The sequence below is a fragment of the Nuphar pumila genome, chromosome 5, assembly GCF_984573655.1.
Source record: "Nuphar pumila chromosome 5, dmNupPumi1.hap1.1, whole genome shotgun sequence".
In the NCBI taxonomy this organism is placed as follows: Eukaryota; Viridiplantae; Streptophyta; class Magnoliopsida; order Nymphaeales; family Nymphaeaceae; genus Nuphar; species Nuphar pumila.
Window position 1 is genome coordinate 50,688,472 of NC_143253.1, and position 24,395 is coordinate 50,712,866.

At 35.4% G+C, this 24,395-nt stretch overlaps 1 pseudogene; it reads left to right on the top strand.

Moving 5' to 3' along the window:
- The first annotated feature begins 1,154 nt into the window (after positions 1-1,154).
- LOC149837570 (uncharacterized) lies at positions 1,155-23,960 on the top strand (annotated as a pseudogene).
- Positions 23,961-24,395: the final 435 nt, after the last annotated feature.

The following is a 24,395-nucleotide window of genomic DNA, read 5'->3' on the forward strand; positions in this document are numbered from 1 at the left end:
CCAATGAGAAATGAGGACACCTTAGTTGCCCTCATCAAGCCGTGATGCCTCAATTTTTTATAGTGGGAGTAAAGTGTTGGGGGGAAGGTTACATACATGGCATTCATGTACGTGAACCCTTCACATGCCATATTGAATGTGAAACTAATTCCTCGCTAATGCTCTACTAAAGCCTTCATTAGTGTCAAACCTGGTCATACTTAGGATTGAATCCAAACAAAAAATGTTCAACAATTCTTTCTTAAAAATAGCTGTGCATTTTATATTAGTCTGTAAATTTCACTCTGACGCATCCTAAGCAATTGTAAGTATATGGTACATCTGCATTTTCTGTTATCATATGTAACCATCAAGTTTACCAATTGAAGTTCAAGTATGTTTTTCTCCATGCTCTGTTCTTGCTAAACAAGTTAGATTAGTACATTCAGGAGTCCCTCACTGCTGGTAGCCATGACTTGCTTGTTTAGGATCATCCTAACTGCCAATTTATGCTGGTTTTGAGGTTGATATAGAGATGAAAAGCATGGATTTGTGGTTCTCGGCTGAGTGGTATATGCATGCATGATTGTATATAGTGCACATCCATATTCCTTGTGTTAACCCCTTCCAATGAATTGATCCCCGACCAAGTAGAAAGTTTGAACATCAATAGAAATTTCTGCAGCTTTCTGATGATAATTTAATGACAATAATTTGAATATCAAGATCATGTGGTCCTGTGCAGGTTGAAACAATCAGGACAAGCGGATGCAGCTTCTATATTTTCATTTGATACACAATGAATTTTAATGACATGGATACAGAAGAGACTTTTGCAGATGCTCAGGAATGTTTCTCTGAAGAGGACTGTTTGTCTCGTTACCAGCCCTACTTGTGCAGCCTTACGTGCACCCTGTTGTCGTGGTTCGATGCGAGATCTCCGGCCTAAAATTATGAATTCTTAAACCCATTTCTTGAAAAGGTAGCCATACTTTAACCATAAAACACCCACAAGTCAAGGAAACCGTGTGGATCTGCAAGCCGTAAAACTTGCACGTTAAGTTGATTTTTGGGATGCGAAAACTTTGTAATCTTTGAGGCGCAGCATTGGTGCTTACTCTTTAAACTCACTTCAGATGTCAAACACATTATTTTCCATCTTCAAACTCTGAAAGCAGCACCCCCGAAGCAACCGGATGCCACAGTCACGGCTCCCGGAAACTCCTCCCATCACGATCGTCGAAATTCCGGCACAAACGGCGAGGATTTCGTCTTCCCCGAGGCTCTGCCTCCCCTAAAACCCTAGCTCTAATCGTCGGTCCTCCAAAACCCTAATAAGTTTTCCGTCGTTTAGTTCTAAAAATCAATCCCTTCTTCTGTTTCCCTGGAAAGCGGAAAACTTTTCTCCGGCATGCAAGAGGCTGCCCGGTCGTGGTTCATGGGGGGCGGCGGGGAAAGCAGCCCCGCCGAGCAGCAGCAGAAGCCCGCTTCTCTCCTCTCCGACTGGAACTCCTACCCCGCGTCTCGGTCGTCGGTCCTTGGGTTCGATCTCGAGTCCGCCGTCCGGACCGCCAACGATAAGGTCGCCGGCACGTTCAATGTGTAAGAACGGATCGAGATTCTTCCTTTCCTCTTGTTTTGCTTTGGGGGAATTTTGGTGTGTGAATTCGGGGTTTTTATTTTCTTTTGGGGTTTGAGATGTTGCGTTGAGTGGATTTAGTGTTCGTGGCTTTGATTCTCTTTCTATTTAATGTTTGATCTTTTTTTTTTTTAAATAATTTTTCTTTCATTGATGTGAATTTGATCAGAATAAATTCTTTCCTCTGTTTTCTGGGTTTTTTTTCTCATTTATTTGTACTGTTTGATTTTTCTCTTCTATTTTTGCCTATTTATTTATAATTATTCTCTTTTCTTCCTATTTATTGGTACGTGTTCATTTTCGTTCGAACTTTGTGAGGATTTTGTTGGAATATGAAGTGTTCTTCAATCAGTATATCTGAATTTCAAGCTTCTCTCTTAAAAATGGGATTAATGATTGTCTTAGGGCCTTCACCATACGCACAATGGCAGTTCCTATCAGAAAATACTCCAATTCTTTCATCTTCTCGCCCAAAAGCTCAAGATTCAGATGCAAAAACACAGAAGTGGCGCATAGTTTGCGATCTTCGTTTACTTGGCTTCTGAAGCTCTGTATGTGTGGCCATAAAAGTAGAATGTTTGGCTAGGATGCGTTGAATCTGATAGCGAATTACCTAATTCTGGAATAAAATTACGTGATACTATGAAGTTAACCAGTGCTGCGTATTCCATACTAACACTATAATAGAGTCCCGTCTAAAATTTCTAGTCTTCATCCGCCCTTTCATCGAGCAATTTCCCTCTACAAACTTTCATCTCCCATCGCAGCAGGTGCCCATATTGCCCAGATGATTTTGAATCACTTTGTACATGAACCGAGTTTTGTGAGCTTTAGCTGCCACCTTCTTTATCTGATATTATTGATGTTAACTAGATTACTTCTCATGCTGTATATTAAACGTGACTGATGGCCTGACTATAAAGTCAAGTCGCTGGAATTTTATGTTCACCCCAGTAAAACTTTAGTCTACTTTTTCAGAAGTCACTTCAAACATGCCCCTTGACCATACACACATGGCTGCACTCCATTGTTTTTGTTCAGATCTTCTCCTAATTTCTGAAATCAGCTTAGCTTCTGTTTCTATTTTTCTTCCAATATCTCACAGTGCACCAGTTTCTTAAATTGAAGAAAAGCGGATGCGAATTGTGACTATAACCTTTTTGGAAAGAGCAGAGTAGAAAGAAATTGAATACAAACCAATTCTGATTCTCTCCCAGTTGATTATGTTGATGCAATTCAAGTCGCCTCTCCTACTATTGAGGTAAGTTGTAGTTTTCGTGTTTCGGTTCCTCTCACTTTTGCTTCTTATGAGACTTTCTCTTCAAAGCATCCTGCATTTCTAGTCCTAATCCATTCTTATGTCGAGCCGAGTTCTTATGCAGAGGTAGTTTTCAAAGAAGAATGACAAAGGACAATGGCTGAATAATTGAGTGCTTTGTAACCAATGCAAACTTGGGAGCTTGGAAAACTATCACCTTGAAAAAATGTAGTGGGATGCAAATGTGTTTATAAATTTAAGACTAAGAGTGTCGGTGGAAAATAGAATGAACTTCATTTTTAAGCTATAACTTTTAGGTGTGATTCATATGTTGGATTAGGCTCCTAAGACTACTATTTACAAGAATATACATATCTAAAATGATCACGGGCCATTTATGTGTCTTCTTTCATGCTCTTGATCGCCTTAGAGCCACTAGCATAATTAGTTAGTCCCGTAAAAGAACTAGTGAAGTTTTCAGGCCTTATGCCAGTCTACTGACTTGTGCACATTGCACTGTTTTGTGGATGAATAGATTCAAGTCAGGTCTTCAATGCCTAAGCTAAGTTGGTATATGTGGCTAAGTTGATTACTTTTCCCCTTTTGTTGGGCTTCCATGGGTCAGACTATTTTATCTAAGTCCTCTGTGGGTAGACGGTAAATTCTTCTGTTGATAATATTGGTAGCCGAGACGTTGGCTAACATGATTGTTTTCTGCTGCTATTCTAGGGTTTCAAAAGGAGTACATGATTTACCTGGCAACCTACAATATGTCTGTGTAGCAACACCCAAAAGAAACCAGCACCAGCCTTGACATGGGTATGCTGGTCAGCTTAAGCTACCCATATTGCCCAGATGATTTTGAATCACTTTGTACATGAACGGAGTTTTGTGAGCTTTAGCTGCCACCTTCTTTATCTGATATTATTGATGTTAACTAGATTACTTCTCATGCTGTATATTAAACGTGACTGATGGCCTGACTATAAAGTCAAGTCGCTGGAATTTTATGTTCACCCCAGTAAAACTTTAGTCTACTTTTTCAGAAGTCACTTCAAACATGCCCCTTGACCATACACACATGGCTGCACTCCATTGTTTTTGTTAAGATCTTCTCCTAATTTCTGAAATCAGCTTAGCTTCTGTTTCTATTTTTCTTCCAATATCTCACAGTGCACCAGTTTCTTAAATTGGAGAAAAGCGGATGCAAATTGTGACTATAACCTTTTTGGAAAGAGCAGAGTAGAAAGAAATTGAATACAAACCAATTCTGATTCTCTCCCAGTTGATTATGTTGATGCAATTCAAGTCGCCTCTCCTACTATTGAGGTAAGTTGTAGTTTTCGTGTTTCGGTTCCTCTCACTTTTGCTTCTTATGAGACTTTCTCTTCAAAGCATCCTGCATTTCTAGTCCTAATCCATTCTTATGTCGAGCCGAGTTCTTATGCAGAGGTAGTTTTCAAAGAAGAATGACAAAGGACAATGGCTGAATAATTGAGTGCTTTGTAACCAATGCAAACTTGGGAGCTTGGAAAACTATCACCTTGAAAAAAATGTAGTGGGATGCAAATGTGTTTATAAATTTAAGACTAAGAGTGTCGGTGGAAAATAGAATGAACTTCATTTTTAAGCTATAACTTTTATGTGCTCCTAAGACTACTATTTACAAGAATATACATATCTAAAATGATCACGAGTCATTTATGTGTCTTCTTTCATGCTCTTGATCACCTTAGAGCCACTAGCATAATTAGTTAGGCCCGTAAAAGAACTAGTGAAGTTTTCAGGCCTTATGTCAGTCTACTGGCTTGTGCACATTGCACTGTTTTGTGGATGAATAGATTCAAGTCAGGTCTTCAATGCCTAAGCTAAGTTGGTATATGTGGCTAAGTTGATTACTTTTCCCCCTTTTGTTGGGCTTCCATGGGTCAGACTATTTTATCCAAGTCCTCTGTGGGTAGACGGTAAATTCTTCTGTTGATAATATTGGTAGCCGAGACGTTGGCTAACATGATTGTTTTCTGCTGCTATTCTAGGGTTTCGAAAGGAGTACGTGATTTACCTGGCAACCTACAATCTGCTGCTACCACTGTGACATCTGGAAAATCTCTCATGTTCTTTGGGATTTTCTCACACTGGAGTTTTCTTCATTTTCATTGCTTTCACAATGTACCTTCCAGTGTTTGTGCTAATTTCTCAAAAATTTGCACTATGTTTCACCCTTGGATGTGTATTGATTATTGGGTCGTTTTTTGCACTCAAAGGTCCCAAGAATCAGCTTCCCACGTCATCACTAGAGGTAGATGGGATTTTTTTCTAATGCAATTTATTCTTCCTTGTTCCCTGTCTATCAATTTTTTAATCAGATTCTAATAACCTGACATGCTGAGTGTACAGAAGAAACGATTTTCAGTCAGTTGAAATTTTGTCTAGTTCTTTGGTCATGTCTGTTAAGCTGATGAACTTTCTCTGAATTTGCTTCTTATATGTTTCCTAGACTGCCGTTCACATTGGGATTAGTAGGCAGCAAGGTGGGTACCATCTACGCTTCAATGATCTTTCACGGTTACATCCTATCTATGACTTTTTTTATTGAAAGCTTCTTAGATAGGTGGGAAGTTGGCTTCTTGGAAACTCGCTTCAAAAGTGTGATACTCTGCTCTTCTAAAATTTGATAAGAATATTGATCTCCCATGCTTCTCCTATCCTTTTCACACGCTTCATCTATTCTTCTTATATGTTTTCTCACTTTATTTTTCATGTTTTTTATGTGTTTTCTTTCACACTTTTCACTCACTTTCGTATGCTTGCTCTAAATTGGCAATCATCACTTTTAGATTTTGTTAAAATTTTAATTTTTACTCTAAAAAATGATAAAAATTTAAGAATAATCCTTTTTATTTTAGTTTTTATTTGGGTTCCATTTTTATTCTCATTCAATTTTTATATTGTTTTTTTTTTTTTTCGTTTCCTGCTTCAGCTTTCATGTATAACAACCTTTGTATAATCGTCCGTTTAGCCACCATTATTGTTATATATCTCTTCATTATCGCATTCTTCATACTTGTGCTGCCATCATCATGCACGATGATTATTGTACCAGCATCATGTGCTGTGAGATGTAAACAATCATCACCATGTACAACCAACATACCATTAACAAAATGATTTCATGGGATTTTATCTTATTAAATCTGGCAGGATGTAAAACAAAATGTTTTTCATCTTTGTAACCTGCGCTAGGCAGTGTTGGTTGAGAGAGAGATAAGGTTTACCGTTTTTATATGGACAATATATCAGTTTCCTTGACTAGGATATATAACTCCTTAGCTCACACCTTTTTGTCCTTTTGGCTGATAATTTCTCCAAACAATAGAATTATGTTATACATTTTGCCGCTATTATAGTGAATATGTTAGACTTAAGGCCCTAATCGCTTTACTTTCTTCTTATTAACGAGTCTTTTGTTGGACATTTCTGATCCAGTCCAACCCGAGTGACTTGATTTGACACAAGGCATTAATGAAATCATTAGTAGGGAGTTAGTGGGGAGAGCGTTACGTGAATGTGAAAAGTTCATATTCAATATGACATGTGAAGGGTTCACATACATGAATGTCATGTATGTAATCCCTCACTCTCCTCCCACTATAAAATGAGGCATGGTTGCTTAACGAGGGCAACCAAGGTATCATCTTTCTCTTATTTGGGTTTAAGGTCTTACTCACCATTGACTTAACGACCTGGGCTCATCGTGGGTGTCGATAGGCTGACAACAATCAATGGCATCTATCGGTATGTGTTCTTGCTTTTAACATCTCAGTTTTGGGTTTAAGAATGTCAACATTGGGTTATGACCTGTCGGAGGTGGTGACAGCAATCAATGGTGAATGTAAAAAAAAAGGAGAGTTTCCCCTTACCTTCGTCGGCATTGCTTGCAGAGGGTGTCTGCCGTCGAGGGAGGGTGGGTTGTCGTCGCCGACGGAACCACCGATGATGGTAGTCGTCAATTGAAACAGGGAGGGAGGGGGGCGAGATTTTAATGATGCTCATAGTGGCTTTCAATTTTTGAAAATTTGAAAGCCTTCGGTATCTCAGAAACTGAAAACCATCGAGTGTTTCAGGTGCCTTCGTCCGAGTGGATCAGGTACCCTAACCTGGTGGTTGGCCCAATCTGAACCTAGTCTGAGATGATCTAGGTATCTTGACCCAGATCCATTAAGGGACCAGGCGAATCCGGTCTGGACCTATTTGGGTTTCTAGGTTTGGGTCTAACCGATCCAGAATGAACCTAAGATCTGGATTTGACCCAGATTCTTTATGGATTGAGTCTGGGTCTGGATCGTGGGATCCAACCTGTGAACTAGTAATTAATGTGTCTGGATTCAGACTGGATATGGATCAGGAGATCTGACCCGAGATCCATTAGAACTGGATCTAGATCCGAATATAATCAGATTAGGTTTGAAATAAGGTTCATGTATTATTTAAACTTATAAAGGACTGAATCAGTTTTGTAACCGATATAGAGTGTTCTGAGACCAGTTCAGAGCCCTTTTTACTGGTTCTTGTCGGTTTTTCACCAGTTCCTGAATGTAGAGACCATGTTACATGAATTTTGTGAAGGAACAAAGATTTTTCTTATTCAAGTTTAAGGGTTTATAAGCTTTTTACATGTTCTGAACCGGTTCGACTATTCTGAGATTGTGTTATTTAAGTTATACATGATATGTAACCATGAATTATAACTAAATTAATGACATATATGATGTGTTTTTATCAAAATTTATTTATGCATATAAGTTAAAGCATGAGTTTGTATTATTTTATGACATAATACATATTTTATCATGAATATACCGTAAGGAAATAGGCGAAATAGTAACCCAAGAATGCACAAGTATTCACAAAGTTCAATAATGGACAAGCACTATGGCGTACAAACAAGAGGTCCACAAAGCGACAATATAAAACCCTAAAAAGGCAACACAAAAATAATGAAATCTTTATTGAAGAGAGCCTTGAAAGGCATACCTAATACAAGGGGAGCAACCCCTATTTATACACCAAGAGAGGTTGAAAAAAGAGAGGCCAAAAGGGAGCTCCCCATATTGATGTTGGGAGCCCCCAACGGTCACATTTGTGACCGTTGGAGGCCCCAACGGCTATATGTGGGACCCCCACATGCGTGAAATAAAGAACAACAAAAAAAATAAAAAAAAATAAAAAAATAAATAGTTGTTTTCTAAAAACAACTATATAACTATGTAAAATGACATAAATACCCATATCGGGCATTGCACACACACACACACATATATATATATATATATGTGTGTGTGTGTGTGTGTGTGTGTGTGTGTGTGTGTGTGTGTGTGTGTGTGTGTGTGTGTGTGTGTGTGTGTGTGTGTGTATACAAGTACATGTATTTTAACACCTCCCCCCCCCTCAAACTTTACGGGAAAAATTATCCCGAAAGTTTGGAAATAAAAAAAATCTTGGGAAGAAGTCCAAGTCTTCAAGGAAAATCTCTACCTTTATAACATCTCAAAAAATTCTTGCAAATATAAGTCTTAAAAAAAAAAGGCTTCATTGGTAATCATCCCCAAGTACCTTCATTGATTATCTCCATGATGTATCAAAGGTATCACATCTTAAAGATCCTGCATAGAAAAAAACAAACCAAAAGAAGACTCCACGTTCATAAGAAAAATACTCTAGCCCAAGAGTTGTAAAAATTTAATCAACAATATATTGTAAAGCAAGAATAACATGGTTTAAACAAAATAGTAATTACTTTTTAAATCATTAAATATTAAGAAAGACAAGAGGAACATCCCTCAATGATGAAATTAAACCATAATCAACTTATTTATCAAGAAATCATAACATTGATTATAAAAAAAATTGATTATTTAAAGGACATATAATTTATTAAGAAAGGATGCACAATTATGCATAAAAATGATCTTAAATGAAATAATGGTCTTTAAAAAAAAACATATAAATCTCTAAAAAAAGTGTAATGAAATGGTGATTTTCCACGAATGCGCAAACAACTCACAAATATGTGTTTATTAGAGACACTACAAGCATGACCCTTGAAAGGGTGTAAATGGAAGAAAACTCGAAATAAATAACAATTTATTCATAACAAAAAATGTTTAAGAAGGATTGAGTATGCACCATGTGAAAATGCCTTCAAGACTAAAAGAACATCAAGTTCGAAAAAAGACTTTGATGTGAAAATATCTTCAACAAAAACAAGTCCAAAGATGACTCATTTAACCCACAAGAATCTCAATGAGACTAAGTGCACAAAGGCACAATGAAATACTCACAAAGGAGTACAAATATAAAGAAGTCTTCAAAGAGACTATATGCACAAGAACACTAAGTTCTTAATGTGTGAAGTGTGCAAAAAGGCACAAGAAGAACATTATGCATATAATTATGTGAATCATGCACATGAAACATCAAATGAAAAGATAACAACTTTTATCAAAGATGAGTTAATTAAATTTATGCATACCACAATGTGGACACAATAGTCAATTAAAAGCATAATTCACTCACCCATCCTAGAGTGATTTTAAGTATAGAGGACTATATATATATATGTATATATATATATATATATCAATGAAATGCATGAATTTTTATTGATAAATATTTTTCCATACACGAAAGGAACAAGTAGTAAAAATTTGAAGAGATTAATTAAAGAACAAAGGGAATGATATAAGCAAGTCAAAACCAATTTGCGGAAGATGACAAATTTAAAAAATCCCACAAGTATCAAGAAGTGGTATTTTGCAAAGAGAGATTTTAAAAACTCATATAAGGAATGAGAAATGAAATTTGTAAATCAACACCAATTTGTGAAAAATTACATTCTCATAAATATCAAAATATCAAGGAGTGATATTTTGCAAACTTTAATAATGCAATGCAAGATGTATGAAATTATTTCAATCAATCATTTCTCATAGAAGAGAAGATGAGTTAGACAATTTTGAAAAAATTCTCAAACATTTGAATGAGTATATTAGAGCATCAGTACCTCAAATATCAAGTGTATCAGCGATTATACCAAGAGCATAAACAACATACCACTAAAGGGTAAAAGACACACACGAAGGTGTGTAAAAACATCTCTTCTCTACATATAATGACACTTAAAATGAGTGTATCAACGATTAGAACAAGTGCACAAAGCCAACAAAGGGCTAACAATCACCCACGAAAGTGTGAACAAATGTCTCTTGTCTATATATAGTGACACTCAAAATCAAGTGTATTAACTACTAGAGCAAGAGTACAAAGCCAACCATGGGCTAAAAACCACACACGAAGGTGTGAATCAACATCTCTTGTCTACATATAATAACACTTAAAACAGGTGTATCAACTACTAGAGCAAGAGTACAAAGCCACCAATGGGCTAAAAATCACACGTGAAAGTGTGAAACATCTCTTGTCTACATATAACGACACTTAGATAAGAGGCATAAAAAAGAGAAGACACCCGAGGTAAGAAGGCTTGTAATAAAAACACTAATGCAATTTAAAAAAATATCAATTTAGACTACATTTCAAAACACCATGGTTTCAAGGAATAGATAGTCATACAGATACACATAATTAAAAGCATCCATAATAAAGTTGATGGCCAAAAAACAAAGGAGTGATACAATACACTCACAATCAGAGATCCCATAACTGTCAGTTAGAGTCAAAATACAAGTTGACAATCTAAAATAACATAAAACGAGGTGCACATAACTCACCCCAACAAACATCTCTGATTCAACAATAATAAGGCTAAGAAGATAGATGCTTCATATAAAAGTCTGTGATGGACAACACAAATGCCATAAAAGGCAATAAACACTCACGGAAATCATTTTCCAAATAGGTGAATTCATAAAAGGAACCGATATGAAAAGATAATTTCAAATTAAATAAATCAATAACGGTAGATGACCAATCTTAGAAAAGTGCAATCATATGCATAACAATATGTCTCATGACAATCTTTTGAATAAACATGAATCATGCTTAATATAGTCAATTTCGATCAAGGAATAGATGCACTAGAGAACGTTATATACAAAAGATCTAATAATTTTAAAGAGAAGACAAGAACATATTATCTTAAAAAGAATTCTTTTAAATAAAAAATCTACTATGAGACAAACAAAACATGTAATATATTAAGGAAATAATATATATATATATATATAAAGTTTTTAGAAGAACCTTTTATTACTCTCAAAAGTGGACATAATTACTACCAATCATGAATACTTGAAGCAATAAGATGATCTAATAACTCATTGCCACATAGATTATATAGAAGCTATGAAATTATACCAAACATAATTCATAATGTAATCTAATTTTGTGTGACTATGACACATTTTTTTTTTAGAGAAAAAGAAGTTAACAAAAATGCATTTAAAGCATCTAATACAAGATATACTTTCTATATAAAAGTCACGTCACAAATATTTAAGATCATTCTCAAGCATAATCAATCGAGAATGTTTTTCAAAGATCTAGTTTTGCATAATGAGAAAAATATCTTAAAGTTAACCATTGTAATGAGATATGTGGAAATACAAATTACAAGGGATAACACAAGAGGATTTCATAAAGAACCAAATCTCTCAAGCACATAAAGTGCAAAATACACAAAAACCTACTAAGGGTTAAATGCTAAAAAGCAAAAGAAGAATATTATTGAATGAAAAATGAGAGAATCGTTGAAATCATAAGTATGCAAAGATATCCACGATATTAAAGAAAACATGATGACACAAGGTGTACTTCTTATAAATTTCTTAAAATTTTTAAGGAAATCATAAAATTCATAATGATTGCCAATAATTATTATGATAAAACCAAATGCATGTAACAAGAGAATTATCAATATGAAAATCATAATCTTTAAGATTTAAAGCAAGACTATATATTCTTGTAAAATATAATTTCTATGACAATATGCATAATTAAAAAAAAATTATTTTATAGAGATATGCTTACACACAAGATTTAATAATTTATTTAAAGAACTGCTCATTTTTAACATATTTAGCAAGAGGCTACTATATTTTAAATACATTTTCAAATGCATACCATAAATATTTAAATTAGAGAATCCAAAGGAAATAACAAAAGTATCCATATATAATTATATATATATATATATAATAATCAAGAAAATAAGTGTTTTCTCATGCATAATGCATGGGATAAATAATACAAGAGATACCTGTTAAAAAGTATGCAATACATATTGGGTAAATTCTTTCTTTGAATTCAAACTTTAAGTGGCATGCTTTTTGAGGCGACCATCGTGATGAAGCAACACACGAGCTATTCTTCTAGAGACCAAGCTCTGATACCATGTAAGGAAATAGGCGGAAGTGTAACCCAATAATGCACAAGCATTCACAAAGTCTAATAATGGACAAGCACTGTGGCATACAAACAAGGGGTCCACAAAGGAACAATATAAAAGCCTAAAAAGGCTACACAAAAATAATAGAATCTTTATTGAAGAGAACCTTGAAAGGCATACCTAATACAAGGGGAGCAACCCCTATTTATACACCAAGAGAGGTTGAAAAAGGAGAGAAAGGGAGAGGCCAAAAGGGGGCTCTCCATAGAGATGTTGAGAGCCCCCAACGGTCACATTTGTGACCATTGGAGGCCCCAACTATGTGGGGCCCCCATATGCGTGAAATAAACAACAAAAAAATACAAAATACAAAAAATTAAATAAACAAAAAAAATAAATAGTTATTTTCTAAAAACAACTGTGTAACTATGTAAAATGATATAAATACCCCTATCGGGTATCACACACACACACACACACACTATATATATATATATATATATATATATATATATATATATATATATATATATATATATATATATATATATATATGTGTGTGTGTGTGTGTGTGTGTGTGTGTGTGTGAGTACATGTATTTTAACATATACATGCATTATCATGTGTGCATGGGCATGCTCTATAATACGAATATGTTTACAGTAAAATATCTCGATTAACTTACTTATGCAATCACCAAAGTGATCTGAGTTGTGTTGATTGAGGATTCTTTGGACTGTGTTAAGATTTAGTATTATGATTGTGTGTGACTTTATGAAACAATGATTCTACCCAAAGGTAGGTCATTGTATTTCAAATTCACATAAGGTGTAATAGTATATGTGTATACCAGCCCATGAAGCATGTTTGTACCCGAAAGTACAGTGCTAAATTATCTCTGGTTAGATGATCAGTTAGTTTCACCAATTGAAGTCAATTCCTTTTGAATTGAGGAGACGAATCAATTATGGGTATTCTATTTTTCACCAAAGTGTAATGATAATGACCCAATTATGCCCGTCTTAGAAAAGATAAATAATAAAGGATATTAGTTTTTACTTGTTTAACATGAGTCTCGTTTCTGCAATTATAAGGTCTTTTTCTTTCATTTCTTGTACAAGGTTCTTTTATTATTGACTATTCAAGTAACATTCACATGTTAGATAGATCCAATTTCTTGGATTAAAAAAATTAGTATTATTCACTTTGGTTTACATGAACCTAGATTTAGCTCTTAGGATTGACAAACCTTTCGCTCTTACAGAGCAGAGTACAGCCAAACAGAAAGCTACCTCTCAGAAGTGTGAATGCTCAAATAAACTTAGCTTGTTGCTTTTGTAATCTTGAGTGGATAAGAACATTCGAGGTGTCATCCCCCAATGTAGGACAATGAAGGAATTGTTGGGAGCTATTTAGGCTCAGTTCGTCAGATCTAATAAGACTAGGGTCAATACACTAATGTCCAAGTTAGCATCTATAAAATTTCTGGTGATAGTCTGACAGTACATCTTAGATATGAGAAACATTGCATCTCAGCTGAATGACATGAAGTCCGTTATTTCAAACGCCTTTTTGGTCCATCTAGGTTTGACCTCGTTGCCTATTGAATATGGACCCTTTAAGATCCCATACAATACACATAACAATGAGTGGTCTTTTAATGACCTCTTTACCAAGTGTGTTGAAGAGGAGGAAAGACTGAAGGGTGAGAGGGTGTCGAGTGCACATATGACCTCTCATCAGGAAAAACATAGGTCGGGGCAAAGAAAAGTTTCTTCAAGAAGAAGAACAAGAAGAAAATCTCTGAGGAGAGTTCAAACTCTCAAGCGAAATCCAAATCTCAGGTAGGAGGTTCTTCTATAAAATGTTTCTTCTGTAAGAAGATGAAACATAAGGTGGATTGCCTGATGTATAAAAAATGGCTCAAGAATAAAGGTAATAAGTCATTCATTTTTCATTGCATAGTTGGTGGATTGATTTTGGTGCCACAGTGCACATTGCCAACTCTTTGCAGTCATTTTTGAACAAAATGGAACCAACAGAGTATGAAAAAAGCATCTTCTTAAAAAATAAGATACGTTCGCATGTCAAGAACGTTGAGACTTGCAGAGTTGTGTTGGAATCAAAATTTATTTTGGATTTAGTTGATAATTTTATGTTTCATCCTATAGTCAGAACCTTATTTCGATTTCAAAACTTAATAAGTTTTTTTTATTTTTAGATTTGAAAACGTGTAGCTTATTATTGTTAAAAAAATTATTTTTATAGGTTTTGCATACGTGTGTGATGGTTTGTATCGCTTGAAAACTAAATTCTAAATTCGAGAATCTCACTTTGTTGAAAACACAATGATTAACAATAAATATGACCTTAAGGAGGATCAATTATATTTGCTTTGACATCGAAGGTTGGGACACATCTCGAAAGAGATAGTCCAAAGACGTGTGAAATAAGAAATTCTCGGATCTCTTGATTTTACAGATACAGAACTATGTGTTGACTTCATAAAGGCTAAGCAATCTAATACATATACAAAATATGTCAAATATAACAATAAAAAATTAGAGATCATGCATACAGATGCTTGCGAGCCTTTTTCTCGTGTTACACGGGTAAAAAATATTTTGTCACTTTTATAGATGATTACTCACGGTATATGTATCTCTACTTATTACTTGAAAAATCTAAAGTTTTTTGGGTTTTTAAGAACTTCAAAAAAGAAGTAGATAAACAAATCAGTGAAGTTATTAAAGTGGTTAGGTTTGATAGAGGTGGCGAATATTATGGTTATTTAACTGAGATGGAAAAATGGACCATTAACATGGTTTCTAAAATAAGAAGGTATTGCACCTCAATATATCATGTCTAGTAGTGTTTATCAGAATGGTGTAGCTAAAAGAAAAAATCATACATTTAAATAAATTGTTCGAGCGATGTTGAATCACTCAAACATTCCCTTGACCTTGTAGGGTGAAGCTCTTAGGACAGTAGTGCATATTTTGAATAAGGTTCTTACGAAGGCTGTCCAAAAGATTCTTTACGAGTTATGGACTAGTAGAAAACCTTCTTTGTCATATATGTGCATATGGGGATGTCCAGCTGAATCTAAATTGTATAACCCACATATAAAAACCTTTAATCCTAGGATGATTAGTGGATTTTGTATTGGTTATTTAAAAAGATCAAAGGGCTTTAGGTTTTATTATTAATCTCATACAACACAGATAGTGGAAACAAATAAAGCAAGATTTCATGAAAATAGATTTATTGGGATAGATTCATCTCAAAGTTTTGAATTTAAGAAAATGCAAGATTTAGGTTTCATACCTACGAAGGAAAAAGACCCAGTTTTTCCTATCATTGTCCCTTTGGATAATGCTAGAGAAAATTCAGTCAGTGAACGCCAGTCTCAAATAAAATAAGTTATTGATGAGGATATACAACAACTGGATGCAGAGGTTCATTTTGAACCACATGTACTTATACGAAGGTCCATGAGGACCAAGAAATTTGCTATTCATCCAAACTATATGGTGTATTTGTAAGATTTCAATGATTTCATATACATTGATAATGATCCTTTTACTTTTGCAGAAGCCATTGAAAGTGAAAAATTAACACATTGAATCAATGCCATAAACGAAGAGCTTGACTATATGACAAAGAACCAAGTGTGGGATCTTATACCTCGACCCAATGTAGTAAGACATGTTAGTTGTAAGTAGGTTTTTAAGATCAAGATAGACTCCAAAGGGCAAGTGGAGAGGTACAAGGCTAAACTCGTTGTAAAGGGTTTCACACAAATGGAGGGCATTGATTATAATGATACTTTTTCTCTTGTCTCAACTAAAGAATCGTTGAGGATAATCATGACCCTCGTAGCTCATTTTGATTTAGAGTTACATCAAATGAATGTAAAAATTGCTTTCTTAAATGAGGATCTGGAAGAAGAGGCATATATGCAACAACTTTCTAGTTTCAGTGTAGATGGCTTGAATCATTTTGTTTGCAAATTAAAGAAATTAATTTATGGACTTAAACAAGCCTCCCACCAGTAGTATAAAAAGTTCAATCAGGTAATTTTAAACTTTGGATTCACTGAAAATATTATTGATCAGTGCATATACCTTAAGGCTAGTGGGAGTAAGTTCATAATTCTAGTTTTATATGTAGATAATATTCTTCTTGCAACTAATGATTTAAGCATATTATATGGGACAAAAGTTTTTTTTCTCATTTTGACATGAAGAACATGAGTGAGGCCGCATATGTCCTTGGAATTAAGATCTGTTGTGATAGAACTAAGGGTGTCATTAGCCTCTCTTAGAAATCTTATATCCTTAAGGGTATGTTTGATGCATTGTTCCTAGTGTGATTCAAACAAAAATCTCACTGGGGAACGGTGATTTTCAACAAACGTTGGACATGGCGAATGACGTTTCGCGCATCCGCCGTGTCCTTATACACTTAATATTTTCATTCCACCTTCCCCCTGTTTCAAAAGTAACAGGAACGAGGGGAACATTCATTTCATCTTGATGGGCATGCCTCCTTGAGCCCCATTGCCCTCCGCAACCCCCTCACAACCCCCCCTAGTGATCTGCCTTTGTTTCCCTCTCCTTTCTCCTCGTCTTCCTCCTCCTCCTACTTTCCTTCTCTTCCACGTCTGCCTTTGTCTGTCGCTCTTTCATCTTTGAGGATTAGTCGAACACCCGGAGCAACGCCACAACGAAGGAGGACAACTTTATGGATATCATCGATCGAGCCCTAGAGAAGGAATTCGCAGAGAATGGTCTGGCCAGTGGTAAGCGTGGATCCGATCTCTGACGCAGCTTCGTTCTATCTCTGGCTTTCTGTTTTGCTGGTTTTTGCTCTTTGATTAATCAATGTGTAGACGTGCAACAGGTATCTAGTGTTGGTGTTTTTGGAGATACCAATCTTCTGTTTCAATAGATTTCATTGTTTTCTGGTTGTTTTTTAGAGATGCTCATGTTCTGTTTGATCCATTTGTTTTGTTTATTCTAGTTCTCAGTTGTCCATCTTATTGTTTTGTCATTTTTTGTTGTATGTATGCTAGTTTTAGAGATACCCATCTTCTGTTTCGGTAGATTTCCTTGCTTTCGGTAGTTTCTAGAGACGCCCATCTTTCATTTTGTTAAATTTCTTTGTTTCCTGTTAGTTTTAGAGATAGCTATGTTCTGTTTATAGATATCATACTGCTTATTTCAATAAGTTCTTAGATATAGTCCTCTTCTAGTTTCATCTATTTACTTGGTTTCTCTTAGATTTGGGAGATAACCATCTTGATGTTTGATCTATTTCAATGGTTATTAGTTTATAAAAAGATGCCCATTTTTCATTTTGGTTGATTTCTTTAATCTTTGCTTGTTTTGGGGATAATAAACATGTTAATTTATTTTATGGTTTTTGGAGATAACCATTTTTCATTCTGGTTGGCTCATTGGTTTCATTGAAACTGGTAAATATCTTTTAAAAATTTATGGAGTTTTATTGGATTCATCTTGTAGAAAATTTTATGTTTGAAGATATATTTTCTACACTGCAAATTCCCTCCATCTACAACATTGTGTTATTTAGCATGAGTGGCATTGCAATTAAAACAATTTCTTTTGATCTAATTTCTCATGAGGTATTGGCTTGTGATTGGTGATGTGCAGTCAATGATCTAATTTCCATTTTAGAATTTATCATTCTTTCTCTTTATTTTATTAACCCAACCTTTCTTTCATCTTCATCTCTATTCTCTTGTCTACTGCTGGTGAGAATGTATGTAAGGAGCATAAACATCAAAACATTGTCATGGCAGAATTCATCAATAGGATAGTAACCTAAATCAATATGCTGCTATGCTTTATTTTTCTGTCTAAGTATGTTATTTTCCTATATAAGAATATTAGGGTAAGTTGATATTGTTAAAATAGAGCATGCACATGGATTTGAATCTGGATCCAGATCCATACATATGTCTATTCTTTTAATTATGCAGTTGACATTTTTCTCATTAATGACACATGTAATATAAGTGTTATGGTGTAATATTTTAGTCTCCATCTTTGTAAAGGTTATTTAATGATAAGAGATTAGGGTTCGGTGGTGTGAAAAATATTAGTCGCCCCAACCATTGTGTATCTCCCTCTCTCTCCCTTTTCTCTGCTTTCTGTTTCTTGTGCAGGCTGAACAGATCCCTCATGAAGTTTTACATGGTATCAAAGCTAGAGCCAGGTTACGGAACCCTACCAGAAGCGTGTTCAGCGAGATCTGAAAAAGGAGTTTTTGACTCCAGCAAGATCTGAAGAAACAGGTTTTTACTCTTCCTCTTTCCAGTCGTTCTATCTCTTCCTCTTTCCTTCTAACTCTAGTGCTCGTTCACTCTTCTTCTTCATAGTACTCCTCATCATTAACGACTGCAGCATTAATGTCTTCATCTCCTTCTTCTTCATAGTACTCTTCACCATCTACAACTTTCCTTAACATCAACGATTGCAGCTTCCAACTCTCTGATTCATTTTCTTTCTGTGGTTGTGATTTTTTTTTTCATATTGCTGGACGTGCATATCAGTTTCTATTTTCATTCTTTCTTATTGCTGTCAGACGTGCATATCAGTTTCTTTCTGTGATTATGAAACTTTTGTTTCCATATTACTGGATGTGCATATCAGTTTTTCTTTTCATTCTTTCTTATTGTTGTCAGACATGCATATCAGTTTTTCTTTTGCTTTCCTTCTGCACGTCAATCTCAATTTAAAGAGGGAGTTTACAATCTGCATGTCAATCTCAATTCTTTCAAATTAGTGCTTTATGTGCAACGTCTATAGGCAGATTATAATAGTTTACAATCTGCACGTTAATTCAAAAAAAAATCCTTTTAAGGTATTGATAGCACAGGTACATGTTTTATTGAAGCTCTGTTGATTGATTAAGTGATCTTAAATCAGTTTATTTCTCTTCATTCGTCTTGTTTGCTTACTCGTTGTCCCATTGATATGGATTACTCCTCGTCATCTTCGTCATCCGGTCCCTCTGCAAATTTCTTGAATCAGCTCATTACGGAAAAACTTACTCATTCTAATTTCTTGACCTGGAAGAGACAAATACTTCCGTTTATACGGAGTTAAGATCTCGATGAACATCTGGATGGTTTTGTTCATGTACCACCATGTCTTCTTTTATAGAAAACCAAGGATGAGCAGGGTGACACAATTACTAAATCTATTAAGAATCCAGAGTATACAGTTTGGAGGAAACGAGATCAGTCTTTGGTTGCTTATATTACATCAACACTCGCCTAAGAAGTGTTGGCTACTATTTCAGAAGATTGCACTGTGGCAGATCTATGGAGTAAGTTGTCTCAGACATACTCTCAAATATCAGAAGCCTGAGTTATGTACTTAAAAAATGAGTTTCAAAGTTTGAAGAAAGGCTTCATGACTGTTATGGAATACATAGGCCGCTTGAAGAGTATTATTGACCAATTGACGGTTATTGAAAGTGTTATTTTAGATAAAGATAAAGTTCAACAACTTCTCAATGGATTGGGCCCTGATTTTGACATGTTTACCACAGCTTTGTCCTGCCTTTCCAACTTTCCCACCTTTGACGACCTTCAAGCGAAACTTCTCCAGCATGAGATGGTAAGGGCAAAAGGAAATGAATCAGCTCGTTCTCATTCAGTCTTGGCCATAGACACTTCTGTAGGTTTTGGACGAGGAAATGGAGGGCATCAAGGAGGCCGAGGCCGCAGACGTTTTGGGCAAGGAGGACATGGTATCTTACCTACACTTAATTTTTCAGGTGTTTTTAATGCAAAGAATCAGAGGAGAGTGCCCACTTGCTTCTTATGTAACAAAAGAGGACATGTGAAAGCTGATTGTTGGTTTAATCTGTAGAACAAGGGGAAATAAACAAAATTGAGAATAAGTCAGCTACTACTGTAGACACGAAAGCGCCATCTACAGATGTGCAACAACTTTTGCTATCAGCATTATCACAGATGACGATCAAGCAAAATGAACAAGGAGAATGGTACGTTGATTCCGGTGCTACCACACATGTCACGGGTAATGCGGGTAAGTTATCTCACTTATTGCCTTATCTAGAAAAAGGTAGTATAGTTACAGGAGATGGAACTTGTCACTCCATTAGCCATACCGGCAGTGCACATATTCTTATGTCAAAGTCCACACTTCACTTGTCCAATGTTCTTCTTGCTCCTAATATTAAAAAGAACACTGTCTCTGTAGCTAAACTTGTTGACGATATGAATTCTTCAGTCGAATTTACTCCCTCTTCTGTTTATATTAAGGATCTACGAACGAAGGAGACGTTCACTAAGGGGGAGCGACGGGGAAACATGTATGTCTTCAAGGAGATTCCCTCAGTTCCAGTTCTCCAGTTGAAGTCGTCCAAGCATTCTTCAATGTCTTCATCTTCAGAGCCTTTGTCTTTTATTCCATTGGAAGTTTTTAATTCATCTCATTGTAATAAGCCAAATATCTGGCATAGTTGCTTGAGACATTGTAGTTGGGGTTTCGTTGAAAGTCTTGTCTCTGATGGTCTTCTTCCAGAGTCTAGTTTATGTTCCTTTTTAGAGAATAAAAAAATGTTCATCTTGTGAACTCTGCAAAAGTCATGTTCTCCCTTTTCATATTATTAATAAAAGAGCTTCAAAGCCATTTGAAATTGTTTGTTCCTTTGTTTGGGGCCCACACCTATTCCTTCTCTCTCTGGCAGTCGTTATTATGTTATTTTTATTGATTCTTATTCCCGCTGTACTTGGATATATTTCTTGAAACACAAGCATGAAGTTTTCCAAATATTTCGGGAATTTCATTCAATGGTCAAAACAAAATTTTCTTGTGATATTGTGCACTTACAATGTGATGGTGGAGGTGAGTATTCATCGAACGAGTTTATTGCCTTTCTTCGGGATAAGAGAATAAGTCAGCATGTTTCTTGTCCCCATAGCCCTCAACAAAATGGGGTTGCGGAGAGGAAACACAGGCATATTGTCGAGTGATGAGCATGTTACATGGCAGTATTATGCCCATTAGTCTTTAGACAGAAGTTTTTCACACATCTGTTCATGTCACAAATCGTCTTCCTATGGTTCTTCTGGATCGAAAATCTCTTTATTACGTTTTATTTGGACAACATCCCTCTTATGGTGAGCTGCGTGTTTTTGGTTGTACATGTTATGTGCATATTGATTCATCTCTGCGAAATAAGTTTCATCTTTAACTTGTTAAAACATGTAAAATGGTGGATGGATCGGGTCCCGCCATGAAGAGACTTAAGTAATATTTATTTGTTGAAATATAGAAAAGCAAAGCAAACTATGTCATCTTTAACTTCCTTTGATAAACTTTTGTTTTAAACTCTTAAAACGTCATCATAAGATCTAAAATTAAACTTGTTCTAGATCGAATCATAGTACATTATAGCAGCCCATTCTCTAAAGAAGAGAGAGAGAGCATAACATATATTCGGGGAAAAAATCCAATTCAAGATTCAGATTTGATGCAAAAATATATATTCATGGCAAATATCGAATTCGAGATCCATATTCGAGGCAAAAATCCATATTTGGGGCAAAAATTCAATTCGAGATCCATATTTGGGGCAAAAATCAAATTTCAAATCCATATTCATGGGGAAAATTCATGATTTTAGATATAATTTTATAATTGGATCCATATCTGGGCAAAAAACCATGATAAACTTGTTAAAACATGTAAAATGGTGGATGGATCGGGTCATACGATCCAAAACGAAGTAATTCAACCCATTATCCATGACTATCCAAGTTAGTTGTTTGCACGTCATCATCAAACAATGAACATTTGGAACATAGCATTTGAGTACGGTCCAAACAAATGTTGGACTTGGAATAGTTGTTACGGAATGAACAAAACCAATGTTTTGTTCAGTTCTTTTTGTTCATTTCGTCCAGCTCTAGACAAGTCATCGAGCATACCCAAAGGTTCTTAAAAGATATGAGATAGAGAATTGTTCTCCTAGATTGGCACCCATAGTGAAAGGGGATACATTGACCAAAAAGAACTATCTTAAGGATGATAGTGAAAAGACTCAGATGACAACTGTCGTATATGCTTCAGTGGTTGAGAGTTTGCAGTACGCGTAAACCTGCACACGACTAGATATCATATTTGTTGTGGGAATACTTGGTAGATATCAATCTAATTCAGGCATTGCACACTGGAAGACAACAAAGAAGGTCATACGCTATTTGCAAAGAATGAATAACTATATGTTGACCTACAAAAAGGTTGACCACCTAGAGGTCATTGGATACTCTGATGTAGACTTGGAAGAATGTCTCGACAATAAAAAGTCTACTACTGGATACATCTTCCTACTGGCAGGTAGCATCATCTCATGAAGAAGCAGAAAACAATCTACAACTGTTGCTCATAACATGGCGACAAAATTCATTGCTCTATATGAGACTTCATCTCAGGCCATTTGGATAAAAAACTTTATTATGGGTCTTGGGACTGTGGACTCTTGAAAGACCATTAAAGATCTTTTGTGATAATGAAGTTGTGTCATTCTTAAATAACAACAATAGTTCAACCTTGTGTTGATACATGGAGTTAAAGTATTGCATTGTTAAATAAATGACTAAGAATCATCTAGTGTGTATTGATACAATTGGCACGAAAAAAATGAATGTGGATCCCCTTACTAAAGGGCTGTCACCGAAATTATATTCCCAACATATAAAGGGGATGAGTATGTTTTATTCCTTCTGATGTATGCCAATACATATATGTGATTACATTTGTAGAGCTAAATTAATTTTCTATGGCTTTGTATATTGTTGATTCTGCATAAAGGATCTCTTATTTGGGTAGAAAGAATAGCAGAATAACAATATTAAAGGACCAATAGAATGAGTTAGAGACCAACTTATTCATAAAGGTAATCTTAACATGCTAAAACACTGAAAATGAATTATATTGTAGTGCATAAAAATATTATATTTCATACAAATGTGTTCATCTCTATGACTCATATGGTTTATTTTTGTGATACCGGATAACATGTGAACCCACATAAAAATTGGATCAAGATAACGGTAAAAAACATCAATTTTGTGTCAATGGGTCAAGTGAGAGAATGATGAACATTTCAGATTGGGTCCAACCTTGAGTGACCCAGTTTGACACAAGACACTAATGAAGGCATTAGTGAAGAGTTAGTGGGGAGGGGGTTATGTGAATGTGAAGAGTTCACATTCAATATGACATGTGAAAGGTTCACTTACATGAATGCCATGTATGTAACTCCCCACTATAAAATGAGACATAGTTGATTGACGAGGGCAACCAAGGTGTCCTCTTTCTCTTATTTGGGTTAAAGGTCTTGCTCACCATCGACTTGACGACCTGGGCTTATCGTGGGCATCGATAGACTAAGGAAAACGTCATGCACCTATGCCAACACTCTTTTCATCCATGGTGTCTACTGATATGTGTTCTTGCTTTTAACATCTCAGTTCTAGGTAAAGTTAGCATCTTGATTCTTCCCAGGTAGTGGCACTCGCATACTATGTATTTTCTTACTTTGTGGGAGGATCTGCAGGACTAAAGTTCCTTTCATCAACTCTTACATCTTCCATACTAAAATTATTCTAATATACAGAAAATATTATTGGTTGGACCCTCTTATTGGGAAAATCTTGATATTCAAAATCTTATTAGTCATTTCTTTTGTCTTAATATCCCAATTGTTAAGCTATCATATGATATTGACTGAAAAGTGCTATGGGTCCTTCCAAAAACATGATTTCAATCGACGGAGATGATTGGGATTCTGTGAATGGGTGCCACTCCCAACGATGGCTCCCCTAAATACAATTCTTTAATGCACTAGTGTGCTTTCAGTTGTAAACAAACTAACATGTTGGCTGGGATTATAACACCCCCAAATCCCAAACTTGTAACTTTTTAGGAAAAATTTGGAAAATGTGTAATCAATCCTTTTTTAGATTTTAAAATGGCAGTTTAGTAGAAAATGATGTTTGAAATAACAAGTCAATGGATCTTGGGCACATTACTGGCAAACTTTCC